The sequence below is a fragment of the Papio anubis genome, chromosome 1, assembly GCF_008728515.1.
Source record: "Papio anubis isolate 15944 chromosome 1, Panubis1.0, whole genome shotgun sequence".
NCBI lineage: Eukaryota > Metazoa > Chordata > Mammalia > Primates > Cercopithecidae > Papio > Papio anubis.
Window position 1 is genome coordinate 164,561,310 of NC_044976.1, and position 8,182 is coordinate 164,569,491.

Genomic DNA, 8,182 nt, shown 5'->3' on the forward strand with positions numbered 1-8,182 from the left:
TTACTACCACATCATGTTACTAATCTCATAAAATACTTTCAAATTTATTTGAACTCAAGAAGAGTACACCATAATGCTTGTCTCTGTCAGTTTGAGCTGCCATGACAGAATATCATAGACTTGGTGGCACATATAACACATATTTATTTCTCATTTATTTCTGGAGGCTGGAAGTCCAAGAACAGGGTGTCAGCATGGTCAGGTTCTTGGAGAGGGTCCTTGATATAGTTTACCTCTGTGTCTCCACCCAAATCTTGTCTTGGATTGTACTCCCATAATTCCCACATGTTGTGGGAAGAATGCAGTGGGAGACAATTTGAATCAAGGGGGCAATTTCCCTCATACTGTTCTCATGGTAGTAAGTCAGTCTCACAAGATCTGATGGTTTGATCAGGGGTTTCCACTTTTGCATCTCCTCATTTTCTCTCGCTGACACCATGTAAAAAGTGCCTTTCACCTCCCGCCATGATTCTGAGACCTCCCCAGTCATGTGGAGCTGTAAATCCAATTAAACCTCTTTTCCTTCCCAGTCTGAGGTATGTCTTTATCAGCAGCCTGAAAACGGACTAATACAGTACATTGGTACCAGAAGAGTGGGCATTGCTGAACAGATATCCAAAAACATGGAAGCCACTTTGGAACTGGGTATCAGGCAGAGGCTGCAACAGTTTGGAGGGCTCAGAAAAAGACGGGAAAATGTGGGAAAGTTTGGAACTTCCTAGAGACTTGTTGAATGGCTTTACCCAAAATGCTGATAGCGATATTGGACAATAAGGTCCAGGCTGAGGTGGTCTCAGATGGAGATGAGGAACTTGTTGGGGAACTGGAGTAAAGCTGACTCTTGTTATGTTTTAGCAAAGAGACTGGTGGCATTTTGCCCCTGCCCTAGAGATTTGTGGAACTTTGAACTTGAGAGAGATGATTTAAGGTATCTGGTGGAAGAAATTTCTAAGCAGCAAAGCATTCAAAAGGTGACTTGGGTGCTGTTAAAGCATTTCATTTCAAAAGAGAAAAAGAGCATAAAAGTTCAGAAAATTTGCAGCCTGGCGATACAGCAGAAAAGAAAAACCCATTTTTTTAAAAGTATACTTTAAGTTCTAGAGTACATGTGCACAACGTGTAGGTTTGTTACATACGTATACATGTGCCATGTTGGTGTGCTGCACCCATTAACTCATCTTTTGCATTAGGTATAACTCCTAATGCTATCCCTCCCCTCTCCCCGCACCCCATGACAGGCGCCAGTGTGTTATGTTCCCTGCCCTGTGTCCAAGTGATCTCATTGTTCAACTCCCACCTATGAGTGAGAACATGCAGCGTTTGGTTTTCTGTCCTTGCAATAGTTTGCTCAGAATGATGGTTTCCAGCTTCATCCATGTCCCTATAAAGGACATGAACTCATCCTTTTTTATGGCTGCCTAGTATTCCATAGTGTATATGTGGCACATTTCCTTAATCCAGTCTATCACTGATGGGCATTTAGGTTGGTTCCAAGTCTTTGCTATTGTGAATAGTGCTACAATAAACATACGTGTGCATGTGTCTTTATAGCAGCATGATTTATAATCCTTTGGGTATATACCCAGTAATGGGATGGCTGGGTCAAATAGTATTTCTAGTTCTAGATCCTTGAGGAATCACCACACTGTCTTCCACAATGGTTGAACTAGTTTACAATCCCACCAACAGTATAAAAGTGTTCCTATTTCTCTACATCCTCTCCAGCATCTGTTGTTTCCTGACTTTTTAATGATCACCATTCTAATTGGTGTGAGATGGTATCTCATTGTGGAAAAAAACATTTTTTTTTTTTTTTGGAGAAATTCAAGCTGGCTGCAGAAATTTGCATAAGTAACAAGGAGCCAAATGTTAATCCCCAAAACAATGGGGAAAATGTCTCCAGGGAATGTGATAGCTCTTCATGGCAGGACCTCCTATCACAGACCCAGAAGCCTAGGAGGAAAGAATGGTTTTGTGGGCCCAGCCCCAGGTCCCCGTGCTGTATGCAGCCTAGGGACTTGGTGCCTTGTGTCCCAGTCATTGCCAAAAGGAGCCAAGGTACAGCTCAGCCCATGGTTTCAGAGGGTGTAAGCCCCAAACCTTGGCAGCTTCCACGCGGTGTTGAGCCTGTGGGTGCACAGAAGTCAAGAATTGAAGTCTGGGAACCTCCATCTAGATTTCAGAAGATGTAAAGAAACGCCTGGATGCCCAGGCAAAAGTTTCCTGCAGGAGCGGGGCCCTCATGGAGAACCCCTGCTAGGGCAGTGCAGAAGGGAAATGTGGGGTTGGAGCCCCAACACAGAGTCACTACTGGAGCACCACCTAGTGGAGCTGTGAGAAGTGGGCCACTGTCCTCCAGACGCCAGAATGGTAGATCCACCGACAGCTTGTACCATGCACCTGGAAAAGCCACAGACACTCAATGCCAGCCTGTGAAAGCAGCCAGGAGTGGGGCTATACCCTGCAAAACCACAGGGGCAGAGCTGCCCAAGACTATGGGAACCTACCTCTTGCGTCAGCATGACCTGGATATAAGACATGGAGTCAAAGGAGATCATTTTGGAGGTTTAGAATTTGACTGCCCTGCTGGATTTCGAACTTGCATGGGCCCTGTAACCCCTTTGTGTTGCCCAATTTCTCTCATTTGGAATGGCTGTATTTACCCAATACCTGTACCCCCATTGTATCTAGAAAGTAACTAGCTTGCTTTTGATTTACAGGCTCATAGGCAGAAGAGACTTGCCTTGTCTCAGATGACATTTTGAACTGTGGACTTTTGGCTTAATGCTGAAATGAGATAAGACTTTGGAGGACTGTTGGGAAGGCATGATTGGTTTTGAAATATGAGGACAAGAGATTCGCAGGGGTCAAGGATGGAATGATATGGTTTGGCTCTGTGTCCCCATCCAAAGCTCATCTTGAATTGTACTCCTATAATTCCCATATGTTGTGGGAGGAACCTGGTGGGAGATAATTTGAATCATGGGGGCAGTTTCCCCCATACTGTTCTCATGGTAGTGAGTAAGTCTCACGAGATCCAATGGTTTTATCAGGGGTTTCTGCTCTTGCGTCTCCTCATTTTCTCTCACCGTCACCATGTAAGAAGTGCCTTTTGCCTCCCACCATGATTGAGGCCTCCCCAGTCACGTTGAACTGTAAGTCCAATTAAACCTCTTTATCTTCCTGGTCTCGGGTTTATCTTTAACAGCATCATGGAAACAGTCCTCTTCCTGAAAACAACCTCCCGTGGCCTTCCTTGGTGCGAGCACACACAGGGAGAGAGAGAATATTACCTCTCTCTTCTTCTATGGATGCTAATCGCATCATGAGGGCTCTCCCTCATGACCTCATTTAAACCTAATTACTGCCCAGAGGCCCAACCTCCTACTAATATCATCCCATTGGGGGTTAGGATTTCAACAGATGGATGGCAGGGGACAGGGCACAAACACACAGTCTAAAACAAGTACCTTCCTGGTTACAAAAGGGGAAATATAATCTGCAAAAACTAAACTATTTTAATAATTGACAATTTAAAAGTCAATCACAAATCACTACTACACAAGTTACTACTACTTGTAGAATAATTTAAGTCAATAATTTTGGACTTCAGGTAGAAATTATCTTTAAAAAATTATGATTTAAAAAAAGCATAAAATATATTAGTAGTTTAATAACATGTTCAAAGTTCATGTAGCCTGTAAGGATATTTGATGACCTCATGGTAGAATCATATCTATTGGGCACAGTGGCTCATGCCTGTAATCCCTGCACTTTGAGAGGCTGAGGCAGGTGGATTGTTTCAGTTCAGGAGTTCAAAACCAGCCTGGGCAACATGGTAAAACCCCATCTCCACATCTCCACAAAAGATACAAAAATTACTTGGGCATAATGGTGCGCTCCTCTGGTCCCAGCTCCTTGGGAGGCTGAGGCACGAGAATCACTTGAACCTGGGAGGCAGAATTGCAGTAAGCAGTGATCGCACCACTGCACTCCAGTCTGGGTGATGGAGTGAGATTACCATAGAAAGACAAAAAGAAAAGAAAAGAAAAGAGGAAAGGAAGAAAGGCTGTGATCTGGGGTGGACTGAGGCCCAAAAGATAGACAAAATGAACTCTTAAAACCTATCAAACTTGTTAGTTGTATTAGATACAGTTGTGTATGCTAGAAAGACTCAAAATATGGGCTTAAAGGAGACAGTAGTTCCTTCCTTGTCTGGCTGTCATTCTGTTATCCTGCCCCAAGATCCAAAATAGCTGTTAAGCTCTAGCTGCTCTTCATGCCCACACTGCAGGTAGTGGAAAACAGTAACTAAGAGTAAGTGCAGCAAGATCACAGACCTTAGTTTTTGAGAAGACTCCCTGGAAGTTCCACACAACACTTACACTTAACATTTCATTGCCTAAGTAACAAGGAGCCAAACGTTAATTCATTCATTTATGTAGTCATTCATATCTGAGAGGGAGGTTGGAAAATGTAGTCTTATACTGTGGCAATGTGCCAGCAAAATATTGGTGTTTTGTTACTGAGAGGGATGGAAAGAGCTGCTGGGGTAAGCAATTAAGATGCTCTGCCACAGTTTCATTTATCTAAGTCATAATTAAAGAAGTTCTATTAATTTAGGCCAAATAGAAAACATAAACACATATTTGATGGATAACTTTGAAACATTAACTCGTAATGGAAAGTTCCTGACTTCAAGTGTCTAAAATAAAAATCAACACGTTGGTATTTGAGTAGCAGTGGTTGGCATCAACAAGGTTAACACAGTTGTTGAAGAGTGATTAAGTCTGGGCTCTGGAGCCAGGCCATCTCAGTGGAGTTCAGATATTAATTGTATGGACTTGGACAAGTCACTTGGCACATTGAATTCATCTGTGAAATGGAGAAAATGATATCTATTTGTTGAGGTTGTTGTGATGAGTAAGTAAATTACAAATGCAAAGTTAATAAATATAGAACTGTGCCTAATACCTAGCCAGTGCTTAATAAATTCTAGATTTTATTATAATTCATGGTTCATTAGTATTATATTTAAAGTACACATTGTCTAATAGCCTTCATACTATATGATGTATATAACAAAAAAGTTTCAGTTAAATGTATATGTTAATTTTATTTAATTTACATTTAATCTTAGACTACTCATTATTACTGAGTATAAAGTCTAATAAAATAAATCTGTATTTCATAAAGAATTTTAAATAAATGCATAGACTGCTAAAGAAAACAACTATAAAACTTAATAAGTAGAACTGTATCTTCAGCATGAATTATTAGTATACATTTTTGCAGTATTAGTAGCCAAGTCATGTATGTTATCCAAAAAAGGTAATAAAAGAATAAAATTATGTTTAGCTTACTTGATCCTAATTATAAGTATATTCCACATAAGTGTATTGTGGAATAAAGCCCAGATTCCTATTGGTGAAATTTCATTTATTTAAAGTTTCATGAAATCTGTTTAGCATTCTATGTTAGTGTCTTAGAAATAATCAGTTCTCTGATATTATTTATAAAGTATATTCATTAAAGGAACTGTGAATATTCTCATATACTGACAAATTGCACCCTCCAGTGGAAAAAATGTTTATCCTTAAAACTTTAATGTGTTTCTGCACTGCAGCTTTAATATATTCAAAGTTGCTTCTGTCTAAAATTCTTTTAAATGTAATTGTGTTTTGCGACCTGAATATATAGAACTAATGTGTGTATATATATATATATCACTCTATTAGATATACATTATAATTTTGGGTACCCAAGGAGTTCCTCTGAGTTTCAGACTCCATTATGTAAATAGGACATTAAACATTGGCTAAGTACAACAGCTTTAAAGAAATTTTTTTTCAGAATTATTATTAATGTGTCAGTCTTTATAGACATGAGTACACGCCAACATAAAAAGTAGAACTCATCCACTTCCACTTAATATTCTATAGGATGAAGTTGGACCACAAACCATAGTAACTTACACAAGGGGACAGGTTACTGAACTAAAAATATTTTATATTCATGCTTCAATGATTTTTGTGTGTATAATTAAAAGCATTTATACTCCACAAGGCTAGTTTCTTCCTAGATAAAAGTAATATTTTTAGTATCCATACTAGACCGTATGGGTCACCAAACTTGAAGAAGAAGGTTAAAAAGCAGCCATCCTCTGTCATTCAGAAAGAGTTTCAAAACTAAGTGATTGCATAATCACATCCATATTTTAGGGCTAATCAATGTTAAAAACGTTTTCTCTTGTTTCAGAGATACTTACATCAAATGAAGACATTTACAAATTGTTCATAGCATACAACAGCCCAAACATGATTTTCACCTATGCTGTGTAAAGAAGTTAAACATTCGTAAGTTTCTCTAATAAATTCAGTGCATTTTTTTCCATAATAAATAGCACAAGCTATTCTAAATGTTTTAATTTCTTTCAATGCCTATTTCTAAACTCATTAAAGGGAATTAAATCGTGTTAGTAAATGGCTATATCATATTTCAGTATATTATGGAATCTACACCATACAGTTTGATTCACATCAATACTATAATTCACCCTATAAAAAAACCACAGGCGCACACCAAATAGAGAAAAAATGTGAGTTTTTAATAAATTTAAAGTATACTATCTACTTTAAATCACAATGTAAGATATATTTTTAAAAACAGCCAATTTCCAAACTCCTTTTCTAATTCTGGCACAATGAATATTCAATCTATTCGAATATTCTGGTTTGTAATCCTCTAAATGATGCTGTCATATCCAGAATCCATGTTCCAAATATTGTAAGAGGTGATAACCACAGCCACGGTCAAGGCAATCATTATTCAAAGCATAATGTTGAAAATCACTGAATATTCAAAATTATATGCAAGGTTACAGGGACTTGCTGGGTTCTTCATTTGTTTTGCCTCAAAGATAGTCCTTGTCTTCCTCACGAGGGAGGTGTCAAATGACTTAACAGTGACTAACTCTACCACTGCATTCCCACCATAAAGATTGTACATGTCACCTGCAAACTTCTGAAGAATGTCAACGAGGATTTTAGAAGCAACTCTGAATTGTTCAGAGTCTTCCCCATAATGCTTCCCAGTTTCATCCAAACCTGCCAGTTCCAGTGAACATAAATCAGGAGAATGACCCTTGGCTAGATGCTTATGATAAGACACCAAGCTTGAAATATCATGTAGCACTTGGAGTTCAGAAAGAAAGAGCAGGTCAACTCCATTGTTCCTACTCAGAGAATTCAGGGGAAGTGAACTGAGAATGGAATATTCCTGAAACAAGTGATTATGGAGCTGTCCTAAGGTGACTGAAAGGTCTTCAAACACTGAGTTTGCCTTCCCTACCAAATACACTCTTTCCTCACTAAGAACCAACTGCAAAACAGGAATTTCCTCAGGAAATAAAGAGCAAATGGAATTTGCAACACTGTCAAGACCAAAAGGAACTGTATTCTCCAAAAGGTATGAAATGACACTGCCTGGTGGTAGAGCCAGTTTGTCCACTCCCTTCACCATCACCATGACGGTAGCCCAAGGACGATGAAATAGGTCACCCACAGAAAGTCCTGGCCAAGAAAGGTTTTCCTTCACAGAGAAGCCCATGGACAATGCACCACGTCCGGGATTCACTCTCCTGGTATAGGCCAATTTCCATTTATGAAAATAACAGACTGGGAACTACACTCCTTCCCCCAAACACCCGCCACCAACAAGGACAGGAGCATGACAAACACAGTCATGGTGTGGCTGCAGCTGCAGCAGTGCAGGTCAACAAGGAACAGGCCAGCGGGACACGGGTAAGCACTGTGGTGTGACTGGGTCATGGCATTAGGACTCGTCCTGATTCCTGGGGCTTGCCCCTTCATCGGCTAAAGGAATATTTTTTTTAAAAAGTAAAAACTAAAATTATACCTGTATATATTTAATATTTTCTAAAAGAATATCCTCCACTATGTATTTCATATAGAAATATTATATATATAATATTTCTATTATATATATTTTATAAATATATATATATACTCACAGGAATATATATATTCCTGTGAGTAAGGATTTTGGTTGGAAAGGTCTGTAGTTGCCCAATATTGGAAGAGGAATTTTTTTAAACTTAAAAATTGAAGCATCACCTATTCTTGTCATAAATGGAAGAGAGGAGGAGTAGGGCAAGGAAAAT

General features: G+C 39.1%; 1 pseudogene; it reads right to left on the bottom strand.

The window, feature by feature from the left end:
• Nucleotides 1-4,192: 4,192 nt before the first annotated feature.
• Nucleotides 4,193-7,953, bottom strand: LOC101008566 (annotated as a pseudogene).
• Between the last annotated feature and the right edge of the window lie 229 nt (nucleotides 7,954-8,182).